We start from the raw sequence: 14,325 nt of genomic DNA on the forward strand, positions 1-14,325 counted from the left end.
CTCTCTTCAGTATTCAAGCTACTGTAAACTTGTCCCATAAGAGATGCTCACGCTAGGTATTGGGGCTGGCTTTGTAGCTTCTTCAACTATGTGGCTGTCTGGCAGCCGTGTAACCTGTAACTCACTCCTGCACCCCAAACTGCTTAACCCAAAGCTCCACCTCCACTTGGAGCCCTCACCCCCTGCTTCATCCGACAGCCCCCTCCACACTCTGAAATCCACAGTTTTGGCTCCAGTCCAGAGCCTCACAAGCCCCACAGAATCTAATAGCTCTGGGTGTTCAGGAGAGTTAATCTGGCCCTGCTAGCAAGAACCAGATGGAGTGCATGGCACAGTCTCTTTTCAACTCATCACCCACCCGGCACAACCTCCACTACCCCTGTGCATTCACACGCATCCTGGGAGACGTTGGGCGAGGAGGCACTATAGAAGTACAACAGCAGAAATTCATCGTTTTTCCTTACCCAATTAAGCACATCCCAATATTCCCACTGAGCTACACCTTCAAGACCGACCCCCCCACACACACAGAAACATTACCAGACATCACAGAGCATGACAATTACTGCATTATTCTGCCATTTCAAACCTGGGAAATGTAGGTCACTGAGCTCAGAGGTGGCCTAGTTTCAGAGCCCCAGAGAGAAACACGTTCCCAGATCAGGGTTTCTAGGTCCAAATACGATCTGAATCGCACACTTGAAAGTTCCAGCTTGTCTGGAGAGCCAAACAGACGGCCACAACCATCTCCTTAAACAGACACTGCACAGCCCAGGCATTTCTTCAAAGTGCTGTGTGCTTACTCATCACATTGACAGACATAATCACAATATTGATCAACAGATTAGAGATATGCACAGCAAGTTCTATAGATACAGGCATGTTTATTTCATACTAAAATAGAATAGAAACGCTCCTGTTGAAGAATTTTTATAACGTACGCTGGGTCCTTCTAAAATTACGCAGTCAGAGGGCTCTGGAGGAGGGTAGGAGAGCAGATGGGTTTCCTGGAGTGCCCCTCCAGCAGCAATGGAGTATTCCATCAGCTCAGGAATCAGACACACAAAACACAGTTCCCTGGCACAGGGAAGACCCAGCTCCATGTTTTGGATCAATTGGAAGGGATAACAATCCTGCTAGCAGCACCTCTGCCTTGGAGAGACATGAACATGCCGAAGTTCTAGGATCTGGGACTCCAGGGGCGATGTTCTGGTTGCACCGAAGTCCTTGGGAGTTTTCCATTGGACTTCAGGATTTCCCTCCACTCTGGAGCAGAAGTGGATAGGCTGGCATCCCTGAATAATGTGAAATGTAGACAGTGCTTGCTGTGCCACTCTGCTTCCTCTTCCTCCCGTCCATGAAGCCACCTGCTCCCTTCAGTCTACCCTCCACTGCTTCACGTTTCTCCAGGCCCACCTGACTCTGGAGATAGCTTTCGTTCTTCAGAATGGTTCAGATATGCAGCCTGGAACCCAAGCAAAGCAAAACACTCAAGAGGCGAGCCCAAGTTCTTAACGCCTCTCCAGATTCTCCAGGAGTCTGAAAAGACTCTCGAATAGAGCATCCCTGGCAGATGTTTATCTAACCTGCCCTCAAAGATCTCCAATAATGGAGATTCCACAACCTCCCTAGGCAATTTGAGTGCTTAACCTCCTTGACAGTCAGGAAGTGTTTCCGGATGCCTACTTGTGAGGTTTTGTTTCGCAAAGTCAGCTGGAGCAAGCTGTATAAACTCTCAGCATCTACGGTTCTGACATAACTCCCATTACTATCCTGAGCATCTTCAGTGAAACCACCTTCACAATATCCCTAGGTAGCAGGCAAGTGCTAGCCCCAGTTTACACATGGCTAATAGAGAGGCTAACTGACTTACCCAAGGTCCCTCAGGGAATTTGTGGCAGAGATGGGAACTGAGCTCTGGGTTAGTTCCTGATCACTGGCAGGTCCTTCCCACAGTTGCCGGTGTGGTGTGTGTTTCTAGTCTTTTTGGTACAGATGAACAAAAAAGACTAGAATGTGTTTTATTCAAGCCTGGAAAATATACAACAGGTTCTCAATAGTCTCTGAAATAAATGGAGTAACTCCACATTTACACCAGCTTAGCAAAGCAGGATCTAGCCCACTGGTTTTTATTGCCACTTTGGCAAAGGGGAAAAAGCAATTTGCACAGTAAGACTGTAGAACGCGCTGTGCATCTTAAGGAGTCATTTGACCAGAAATTAATCTAATGTTAAATCTAACATCCCATCTGCTCACTCAGCAGCACCTCAGCCAGACTGACTGTTTCTGGCAAACATTCCAGCAGGAAGCAGACTTATTCTAACCAGTCGCAGCTAGGATCCACTGCCTTTCAGACCCACTCAGACTGCACGGATTCAAACTGCTGTACAAACATCTATGTTTGCTCAACCCAAGTGCCCATTGAAATAGCATGCCTTCCGATGAGCAGACTGATAACTAGTCAGCAGGGAGTTTAGCCAACAGGTGACATATCTTCTACATCAAATGTTTTCCAAGTGGGGGGGGTGCATGCAATATATTCAGGGTGTGGTGGGGAACAGCCTGAGAAGCTTGGAGGGAGGGACTCACTAGGCACTCTTTGCCTACAGCAAACCACAACCAGCAAAGCTGATTCCGGTCCAGACCTATCCAGTCCTCAGATGGCACCATGCACGTTGACAGGTTCCTGCTAAGGCTTGTATAACAAGTTGTTGCCCTCTATATGTCAGTTTGCTACAATGCAATGTGAACTTTTGATTGTAAGCACCAACCACAGTCACCGGTTTGCTTTTGTTTGTATTACAATGGATCATGGGCTCATTTGTGCAACAGGGAAAAAAAAAATCAAGCGGAAAAACGAAGCCGAAACTGATTCAACTGAAGCACCACCACTTGTAAGAGATCTTGAGAAGCAAGTCCCACAGAACAGTGAAGTGTGATAAAAATAAGGCTATGACACAACAAAACACGGGTAAGTGGTCAAGGGCTGCACTCCTCAATGATATCAATGGAGGTGGTGTGGGGTCTTGGATAGAGTTTGGCCAGGCCCTGTCAGAGGTCTGGGCCACTTCTGCCTTTGAAGTCCCCTAGGCTGAATAAAAATAAGAAATGGCAGCACCTGAAAACAAAGTAAGACACCAAAAGAACGAGTAAGATATAATTTGAATATTTTTATTTAACAAATGCTGTTCTAGCCTTTTTCTGTGCACTAATTATCGAGGGGCGTGCATAAAAACAAGTTGCAAAATTATCAAATGCCAAAAAATGAATAAGTGTCTGAGTTCAAGGCCCTCTTTGAGCTGGAGGCCAAGGTCAAATGGGCTGCCTGGCCCATCCTCTGATTGGCCCTGAGATTGGATGCAGAAGGGAGTCTGGAGTAGGAGTTCAGGTGAATGAGGGGGTTGTGACCTGGTGCAGAAGAGGATGCAAAGTATGGGAGTGTGTATGGGTGCAGGAGAGGATTCTGACCTGGAGGAAGGCGTAGGAGGGGGTGACAGTCTGGGACAGGAGAGGAGAGGGCTTGGTGTGTGACCTGGGGCAAGGAGTTGGGGAGGGGGCAGGATATGGTGCAGTCTCTGGCTGGAGACACTTACCTTAAGTGGCTCCCAACCAGCAACCCATCGGGACTGTTGGGCAGGCTCTCTGCTTGCTATGCCCCGCATGTTGTGTCCTGCTGGCTGGCTGTACGGGCACATGGGCTCTTGGCACTATCAGCCCTTTTGGTGGCAGGAGGCCACAAACATGGCCAAGGCAGCTCCCATTGAGATACGTACGGCAGGCAGGGAGCCCACCTGAGGCTCCTGCTGGGCCATGGGACGGTGGCAGGCTGGATCCAGCCATTTGCCGGTACAAATCCAGCCCGTGGACTGTATTTTGCCTGTTCCTGGCATCAAGTCAAGCAGAGGCAATCTCAAGAGGAATACAGACAATATGGCTCACCCACTTAGTGACTGTAGATTTGAAGTGCCCACAGTGTTTTAGGTGCAAAATAGCTGAGTGAGAGCTGCAAGTCTATTTATTTTCAGGCATAGATACCCGTAGGGTGATGGGGCGTAAACAAGTACAGACACAAAGACCTGATCAAACTAGCAAGAAAACCACTGCAATGGGAGCAGCCAGTTTAATGTGCTGTGCAGCTTTCCATACATACAGTGGCCAAATCTGAACTGATCTTATGTGGAGGAAGCTTATTGTACAGCACCGACCAGCAGTACAAACACAGTAAGATTATTCCCCTTACGCAGTGTTGCATCTTGACCCTAGTGAAGATGGCTTGTATCAAAACGCAGCACTGCATGCTAGGAACAGACACCCCACAGGTCTCCCTTGCAAATTAGACAATGGCAGCTGCTGCTTGCTTCCTTCCATTCAAACTAAACCAAAATCTCTATGCTGGATGAGTGCCCAGCAGAGCACGGTAGCCAAAGGTTTGGTGCCTCAAGTTTAAATGCTCTAGTGCAAATACCTGGCCTGGCCACTAGAGGGGGGCAAAGAACCACATGGCGAGAACATATTACGCTCCACCTCCACCCCCCCCCCCGACCCCCCCCCCCCCCCCACACAGTTCCCAGCATAGGTCTCCTGGGATGCTGAGTTCTATCCATCAGGAGTATGCAAAGCGGGGGGGCAGACCCCCTGGGGGTGTGAAATTTCATAGGGGGGATGCAACACAATCAGTTGCTGGGTCTCAGCTCATTAAAAATGTTGAAATGTGTTCTCATTACGTCTGTATATTCACATTTGTATATCCATTAATAAAGCTTTTACATTCTACAGACTTGTTTTCTTCCACATGCTGAAAGGTTTTTTGTTTTTTTTTTTTTAAATATGAACATAACCGAAATTTCCACTGGTTTGAATTAGATGAAGGGGGGCACTAATCACAGGGACGAAAAGCAGGTCCGAACATAAAAAGTTTGCTCGCCTCTGCATTGACTGCACCTGTATTTTTAAATCATATACAGCCTTACAAGAAGCCCTTCCCCACCGTTTGCTTTCACACCGAGTTATTTTCACTCATTCCTTTGTCACACAGCTCTAGTTTCAGACTGTGCAAAATCAATGTTTCATTCTGAAAGGCTGGTGTCCAGTGGCAGGATTATAAACTTATCCCGCAATGCCCCACTGATCCTTCCCTGGTAGTCTGTCCTGTCTGACGATGATGTCTTGAGCTTGCACAGGCTCATCGGCTACGGACTCGCATGTGGCTAAGGAGTCCAAGCTTTGAATGGGCATTCACAGTGGGGGTAAGGGAATTGTCCTGGCTCTGTCGGCGCAACTGCTGCTGTTGCTTTCCTCCTCTCACTAGCATCAGTCAGACATATGCATTGCCACTCTTTGAAGCTGTCATACACGTGTCGTAGGAGAGCACACCAGCCTGTTCGGTCTTCTGCATGCTGGTCTAGCTGCTTTGGTTTTAATCCAGCATGAGCAATGTTGGCCTTCACGCAATCTTTATACCTCGTGAGGCCTACCTCGATTCCTTTTGCCCTGGGAGAGTTCACCACAGAGGAGTTGCTTAGGGACTCTTGACTCCTCCATTCATACGACGTGCCCTGTCCAGCAAAGCTGGGCTTTCAGAATCATGGCTTCAATGCTTGTGGTTCCTGCTCTATCAAGGACTTCCAGGTTCGTGACTCTATCCTGCCGTGCAGTATTGACCTCAGGTGCCTGGGATGTTGCCAAACTCTTCTGTTGTCCTGGGGTCAGAGTCGAGTGACCAAATTCCACAGGCCACCTATGTGCAGGTTTGGAGCCACGACTCCCAGTGTTCACCTCCAGCTGTTGCTTTGCCCCTCCTTCATCGCCACAGGACTTGGAAGTAACATAGAATCCTAGGGCTGGAAGGGACCTCAGGAGGCCATCTAGTCCAGCCCCCTAGTTCAAGCAGGATCAACCCCCACTAAGTCATCCCAGCCAGGACCTTGTCAAGCTGTGATTTAAAGACCTTGAGGGATGGAGAATCCACCACATTTCTAGGCAACGCATTTCAGTGCTTCACCACCCTCCTGGTGACGTAGTTTTTCCTAATACGTAACCTACACCTCTCTCTCTTCAACTTCAGAGGATCACTCCTTGTTCTGCCATCTGACACCACTGAGAACAGTTTCTCGCTCTCCTCTTTAGACCTCCCCTTCAGGAAGTTGAAGGGTGCTATTAAGTCACCCCTAAACAGAAGATGTCGAAGGAGAAAGTAGACTAATAAAAGTAGACTGATTTGAGATGAGAATATGCAAAGAACCTGGGTGGGAGAATGTTTAAAGCAGAAAAGCTGTTGCACGGGGGCAGCTCCACTCTCTTGGCCTCAGAAGTCTGGTTCTAGTGGTATGAAAAGTCATCACAGCTGGACACTTCCTAGGCTGCAGTGGATGGCCATGCCATCTTGGGTGCTTTCTCATGCCCTTTGCTCTCCACAGAGCATTGCAGAGCTGCCTTCCTGGTCGCTGGATCTCACCGTTGATCTCATCTGTCCAGTCCACCAGAGCCAACTTCACATGCTGGGACAAACAAGTCCCTATCACACCGAAGTTTTCAGACCTGTCAGCTACCCTCACCTGGTTTAGCCCACCTGTCGAAGCGGTTTATCAGGGTGCAGCCACTGCACATGCTACAGCTTCTTGGAGCCACACTTGAGAGCTGAGTGCCAGATGGGGACCAAAGGTACATGAACTGCCCCCAAAGAGACACAACAAGTCCCTTATACCAGAGGTGCTACCCCTCCCTGGACACCCCATACACACATAAGAGTTAATAGATATGCAGCACAGACTATTAGTCAATTCCACAAATTCTTGGCTGTGGTGCATTCAAGTGTGCCCGTCAGCATTTGCACATATAAAAAAGAATTAAGAATTCCCATTGTCTTTATAGTCCACCAAATAACAAATGCTGGATGATTTACTTCTGATAGCGAGTATGTTAAAACCAAACCGTTTGTTTCTTTAAACAAAAAGCAAACACCAGGCCGCAAGAATTATATGGGATTGGAAAATATTACATATCCATGGAAGGACAACAGCGTCAACTTCCAACAGGTTGGTAAATAGCAGCTGTTTCGTACCAACCGTGCCAATTCCTTAAGTACTTTGAGTGCTACTAATTATTTTACTTAAGCCCAGCAGGCTTTGGGAGTGCTAATCCTACAACAATACGTTTGGCTTTCAATGGCAGGAGAGTAGGCTGTAATCGAGAATTCAAGTAGAATTAATTATTTTAAGTGGTGCATCATTGTCCAAAGTGCAACCCTCATGGACATCTGTGACATTTCTTCAGGAAACAGTAAGGTTACCATGAAGTGAATTTTTGTTAGGACACCAAACTATTAGTGAATTCTGCAAATAGTTTGTTGAAAAAATAAAAAGGAAAATGAAGTAAATGTCAATGTTTTGACATTTTCAGAATGATAGGAATTTATATTTGAGCTAAACAATTTTTGTTGCTTTTTTTTTTCCCCCCCCAAATCATGGTGAGAAAAAACACCAAAAATTAGTCTTGGTTTGAAGTGGATGATTTGGGCTTTTCAGGATTTTTTCAGTTTGACCACCAAAAAGGAGCCACAATGCATACAGGAAACGGACATGGCACATAACTGTGCAAACCAGGCTGGAGTAACCAGAGAGAGTATGCTATTTTACAGCTTGGGTCATGAGAGAGCAGTGCATGCTGGGATACACAGTCTGAACCCACCAGGCCTCCATATCCAGTAGCAGGATATCTGAAATATAGGATATCTTGATCCAGCATTTAGGACAGAATCAGAGCCTGAGCATCTGGACAGTTCATCAGTATCATGGACTGAACATCATGTCCTCTAATTCACACCTAGGCATTCAGCTCCTGCTGGAGTGAAGGACTTGGTTGATGAGCAGCTCCCGGAGGTTTATGGAGCCCAGGAATTCCCACAAAGCTCTGGTAGCAACTAATGCTTTTCTAACGAGACCACTCTATCAATGGTTTTGTAGGGTCTTATGACAAACTTTTGGCACTCCACTATTGAAGAAAGGGTCCTTAGACCCCCTTTGCAGCAGCCTTGCTCATGCATGGGTGATCCCCTAACAACTGGAAGAAATGGAGGGAAGACAGCTCGAGCGCTGCTGATAAAAATTCCATCACAAACTAACTGACTGCACAAGACAGCCTCTTCTGCAGTGCCGAGGGACACAGGGCCAAGGAAGAATGACCATCTTCAGAACATGCTGAATGGCATGGCCCTCCTCCTTGGCTAAGCTTTTCCAACATAACCCACAGGATTTAGTCCTTCATACAGAAGATCCTGCTTGGGCTGTGCGACCACAGAAGGGACAATAGTAGAAAATTTCATTAAATCCCCTACACACATGCTTTGCCATTCTAATGTACATGGGAAGCATTCAGATGCTTTATGATCCGTCTCTTCAACAGTACATAAAACAGTCAAGAAAAAGACCAATCATTCATGACACTGCCTTAAAAGCACTGTTGTAATAGACTCTTGCAGATACAAGAGAGCAAAAATTAAGCAGGAAGATGTCAAATGTCAACCTGATCTAAACCTTTACAAACCCAGGGCAAAGGGTAAGAAATGTTCAGGGTTTGTGGGGGGGAGGTTTAAAGCTTTTCTTCAACTACATGCATCTGTCGGGGCAGCAGCCTACTGGACAAAACGCCACATACTGTAAAATATTATTTATCCCTGGAAGCAGAAGTAGCCCACAAATTCAGTGGCAAAGGCTGTGGGCATGACAACCAAAAAGATAGATGAAGCATTTTCCACTGATCATCAGCACAGTGATTATTTCTGTGATGTTAAATACACAAGCAAACGTAGGCCCTTTCTTTCTCCTCCCAGAGAGATGTCTGCCCTTTACATGCAAGTTTTCATTCAAAGATGCCACATGGTCCAGGCTTAAGACTCGGAAGCAAGAGAAAACATTTCAATTCCTACCTCAGTCATGGACTTCTTATGACCTTAGGCCAGACTCTGTCATCTCTGTGCCATCTATAAAATGGCAGTACTGCCATCCATTATTTCAGCGTAAATGCCTGAGCTTGGTGCAGGAATCTAGACAGTCACAATGGCCCCTTAAAATAAAGCCCTATGAATGACAAAGTGCTTCGGCATGAAAGGTAGTTGATGAACAATAACTCTAAGACTTTGCCATAATATAAATTTAAGTTACACATTTAAAAGGAGAGACAGACAATACAAATCAAGAAAAGTCTGAGATAGTCTAATTCTATGGCTTCTACCACTGACCTATGTAGAAGGAAGACCAAAACAGTTTGAAAGGTGGACCACTGTAAGCGGAAATGGAACTCCAATAGTAGGTCATCTAGTATCTTCTCTAACCTGTGACTGAAGTTCTAAGACACTCCACTGGAGGTAGAAAAGATACCCAAAAAGTTACTTGAGTAAAAGTGCAACTGCTTTTACTTCTGGATACTTGAGTACAATCCAGATGTGACGCGTGTGTGCACACGTGTGTGTACTTTTTCCTCCAGTAGGTTCCCAGGGACATCGGTAACTCGTACTTAGGTACACCAACATCCGCCCCCCGCCCCCCCCCCAAAAAAAACAAACACAAAAAAAAAACACAAAAACAAACAAGCTGCACTTTTACTCAAGTAACTTTCTGGGTACTTTTTCCACCTCTGTTCTCCTCGTCCAGGGTGAATTGACTTAAAACAAGGCAATTTAAAATCACAAAATATACATATATCATTGATTTAAATCAAGTTACCAAAAAAACTAAGATTGACTGTGCTTAGAGCGCACTTAATTTTGGAGTAAGGTCCACTGAACTTAATGGCACGTCTGTATTTTAGAAAATTACAGGATGGGGTTTCCTTGCAGATGCTGAGTTATGCTGATGTAAAACAGCTAGAGTTATGGCATCACCATTATGGTGTGTGGCCATCACGTTGCAAAATAAGGGGCATGTATTGTGCAATATAAAATAAGAAAATGACAGTGGCACCCACCAACTCTAGGTCTCTTTTACTGCAGCTTTCTGTATTGTGTGCTTTAATGAGAGACTCTGAACTCAGTTAACTAATTAAACACACCACAAGGATTAGGTAAGCTAAACTTTTTTCTAGCTGCATCCAACACAGCAAACATCAGAATTTACTTGTCAAATCACACATATTAAAAGGCAGAGGAAGTTTTGAAGAACGACGCATTGTGAAGTCAATTTCTTTAAGTTTCTAATCAGTTGAAACACCCAGCCACATCCACATCATTTTCTCCAAGCAGGGAGTTTTCCTTATGATGTCTCACTCTTGCAACTAGGCCCCGTGAACTCTTCTTGCACTGCTTACCCTTGACACATTTTCCTTTTTTACCCAAGGAATGAATTTCTTCAAAATGGTTCCGGATAGGGTCTCTCTCACACCCAAAAGCCATGACAGTTTTTCCATGGGTGACTATAGGAAGCTGTGCGTGTGCTGAATAATGACTCCTATTTTTCTTTACATTCCACTCCACTGTTCCCTACCAAGTCACTACAGTAAATACATTCCTATCCAGCAACCCTGGGACCAGGCGAGGTTACCAGATATTCAATGCTCTGGATAACAGAGAGGTACACCTAGCAATGTATAACACCAAAGAAAAATAAGATTAGACATTAAGAAAAACAAAAATGTATGCACAGTATTTTATCAACAACAGTAGTATTGTACACTGTAAACTTATACTGTATTTGTATTTACTATCATTATCCTGTACTTATGGAAAACATTAACTAAAACTTACTGTTGGTTAAAATGCCGCTTATTTGAAAGTTCTGGATAATAGAATGGTGGATATGAAAGAGTTTACTGTAATATAGTTTTAACTTGACTAATCTGTCCGAACTACCAGAGTCTCAGGCAATTACGGTTTTCACTGTTTTCCTTGGAAATAGTTTCATAGTTGAAAAGATCTGTCAGAAATGAGTCAGCTCTTCAATAGTCAATCCTTTTAAGAAGGGCATCACAAACCACTGCCACTGAAGTTTTAATTTACACCAACCGCAGTAACAAGAAATCCCGGGGATCACTGGCACTAAGTGAGAGAAAAAGCATTTTGGTCACTTTGCACCTAGTCAGTTTCGACATTGCAAGCCCTGTTCCAGGCACTGCTTAGCAGCAGCTGCACTGAAGATGACAAGACAGCAGACAAACATGCACAAAGACAGAGGGAAAGCACCGAGGTGTATTTGGCATTGCGCTCAGCGCCACACAAAATCCTCCTAAACATCAGGGGATGAAAAGGCGTTTTCAAAGCATCTGAACAAAACATCAGAACAAGCTCCGCAAGAAAACTTCACTTTTAATAAGGAATCAAACATGCTTGTAATATCCTCTCACAGTTATCCCATTACTCCTACTTACGCACCCCGGTCAATCTGCTCCTTCCTTGGTATATACAGAGCTCAAATGTATGTGGTGCTTTGGCTGCCTTCCATTCCCACCTATAGCCACGGGTTTGGGAGCTGGTCTGTCAAGGTGTTTTAAGCTCTTAATCTTGCCTCATGCAACACTGCTCAAGGCCCATGATTGTTTGAGCTTCTCTGAACTCCTTCCCATTTGTCCCCATCTTTCTAATGGGATGTTGCCTGGAAATGAATTCACTACTCAAGACAACCCAGAAATTGTACCAGCTGCCTGCTGTCCTTACACGGTTCCTTATGTATGCAGCCCCAAACTGGAGGGAGATTCTCCCAGTTCTGCACTGTGCTCTCATGGAAGCTACAAGCTGTGTGGAAATAGTCCAACAATAACTCTGTGTTTTGCTGTTTCTGTCACAAACCTCTAGGCTTCATGCCCTTCTCCACCAGAAACAAGTTACATACCTTAAGCAAAGTATAACAAGATGGCATTCACTTTGGTGGGGCTTCAAATCCTCACAAAGAGCAGCACAACAGCTGACCGGTTATGGCTGGTGGCTCATTCCTGATGGACTTTTAATAGGTTTATTATGAATGAGGATGTTTCAATTTACTTTGCAGGCAGCAGGCCAGAACTGAAGACACCAACTGGACAGCAACTGCCCACTTGCAATTGCGATCCAGTGAGAAATGACGATGTTAAGTCCGAGACAAACAAACAACAGGGAGAGGCAAGGAAGTGGCTCATGCAAGGGATGATATATACAATAATTCTTTGGTTGGCAGGCTCTTCTTACCCTGCGTCAAAGTGTAGACAGGGTAAGCCTGTACCTGAAAAAAGGAAACACACACTCTTTTAACCGGCTTTCGATTAACCAGTACTCTCAAATAACACGCCGCTGCTACCAAGCACTATTCCAGCACCTAGGTTTCCCTTTGGGGCAGCTGTGCTGCTCACAGACCCCGCAGGGATCCCTTCCTGCCCCAAGCCTTTGATGCCACTTCCCCTTCTTACAAAAACAGTGGCACTGGGACATGGGTAGGGAGCTGAGAAGAAGCTGCTGTATCCACCGCTCCCCATCTCTCCTTGGGCCTGGGCTGCAGAGTCTCTAGGCTGCTTGGCAACCACTGCCAGTGGGGTAGGAGGTGGACGGATGCCCTCCCTTTCCTCATGCCATCCTCTCCACACAGCAGCATGGGCTGGGGCCTGAGCTGCCGGGGGCTGCTGAACCCAGCAGGGGAGTGCGGCAGGACAGGTGACAGGAAATGGGGAGTGAGCCCCCTCTGCCACCACAGCAGCAAGGGCCAGGGCCTGAGCTGCTGAGCCCCGGCTCAGTGCAGAGCGGGCTGTGTGGGCAGAGGCAGAGCTCTGGGAACCAGGGCTCTGAGGGTTTCAGGGAGGGGAGCACTGCTGTACTACATCCCCACTGCCAGGGAACTCTTGCCTGTAATATTTTCGTACCCGGCAACCCTCCAGTCCCAGGGCTGCCAGATATGAAAACGTTTACTGTAATAGGCTTCTGGCCCAGGGAGACTAGGCAGACTACCACGTCCATGACAGTAGCATCGCTGGAACAGTGTGTCACAGATAAAACCTACATGCTGCACTGAACCGCAGCTTTGTTATCCAGCATAACAAGGGCGTTTTTCACTGCCAGAGTGACTTGCACCTAAACACGTGAGCACCTCATGACAACCTAACTCGGTTAAGTTAAGTAGGCTGGATCCTGGCTTTACAAATGGGAAACCTGTGGCACAGAGTGTACAGACGGCGCTGAAAGTGGCTGCTTGGCATCCCCCTCAGGGAAACCACAGGCTGCAAGGTGTTCATCCTACTGCCTAGGACAGGCGTGTCCAACCCGCGGCCCTAGACAGCTAGTAATGCAGCCCCACAAGATTGTAAACTTTTAATATTATTATGTGATTTATATACATTAACTATATTATATATTTTATATGCAGCCCAAGACAATTCCTCTTCACTCAATGCGGCCCAGGCAAGCCAAAAGGTTGGACACCCATGGCCTAGGAGCTGAAGAAACCTCAGTCTTTTCTCTGCCCAAACCCAGACGGTTGATCTCAGCTGCGGTGAGGACAGAGCTGGACTGCACTGATGCATTTTCCTCTGATTCAGTCCATCACTGCACCATCCTGCCTTTGTATCCCCATTGATTTTGGGCCCACCACCCACCAGATCCAGGGGCCTTACACAGCAGATTCTGGTAATCATCAGAAATGGGGGATGAAGCAAGAGTCCCCCTTCATGTTGACTCAACTTCACCAGTGACACCTCTCTCCAGAAGGGCCTCTCACATCATCCTTCCCCAACAGAACTCCCAACAGAGCTGGATTTACAAGAACATGTTTAATGATGACAGTTCCTCTTGTACCATGAGATGTACGTCCAAACTTGCATTGCCATTTGTTTTTTAAATGGAAGCCTTTGTGGTCACAAGGGCAAATTCTAAAAAAAAAAAAAAAAAAACACAACATTTTCATCAACGGCCTGGCAATCATACACACGGGAATACATGGGCCTTACGAAGCCTCCTATAGAATCTGAAGAAGCAGAAACTCAACTCAGAGGAACCTTAATTAAATCCAAAACCTCCACCCGATTACAACATCAAGAGTAGTTATCTAGAGGATATACTTGGGTAACTGTATCCAAATAAACTCCAGCTTGTGAGTTCATTTACTGTCATTGTCAGTTTGTGTTTGGAATAAAGTTAGTGTTATAAACTAGCAAAGGTTACACAAGGGTGTACAATCAATTCTGCAGTTTACTGAAAAAGTTCCATCCAGATTCAATTTACTCCTTTCGGTGACACAGATCTTGTCCCTGGTTTGGCTTGCTGAGAGGGTCACAGACGCATAGATTTCCAGACAAGTGATTCATCTCTCAGAAGAGCAGATATGGAAAACCCATAGAGGAGAAACAAGCGGGACACAGTCTCTCATTAGCTGAGAATTG

The 14,325-nt window shown here is 46.0% G+C and overlaps 1 protein-coding gene across 1 annotated transcript in view; it reads right to left on the reverse strand.

Annotated features, from left to right (window-relative positions):
* FAM174B (family with sequence similarity 174 member B) overlaps positions 1–14,325 on the reverse strand; it is a 54,690-nt gene that overhangs the window by 17,159 nt on the left and 23,206 nt on the right. The gene's annotated exons all lie outside the window — the stretch shown is intronic.

Source organism: Carettochelys insculpta, chromosome 12 (genome assembly GCF_033958435.1).
Source record: "Carettochelys insculpta isolate YL-2023 chromosome 12, ASM3395843v1, whole genome shotgun sequence".
NCBI classification, from domain to species: domain Eukaryota; kingdom Metazoa; phylum Chordata; order Testudines; family Carettochelyidae; genus Carettochelys; species Carettochelys insculpta.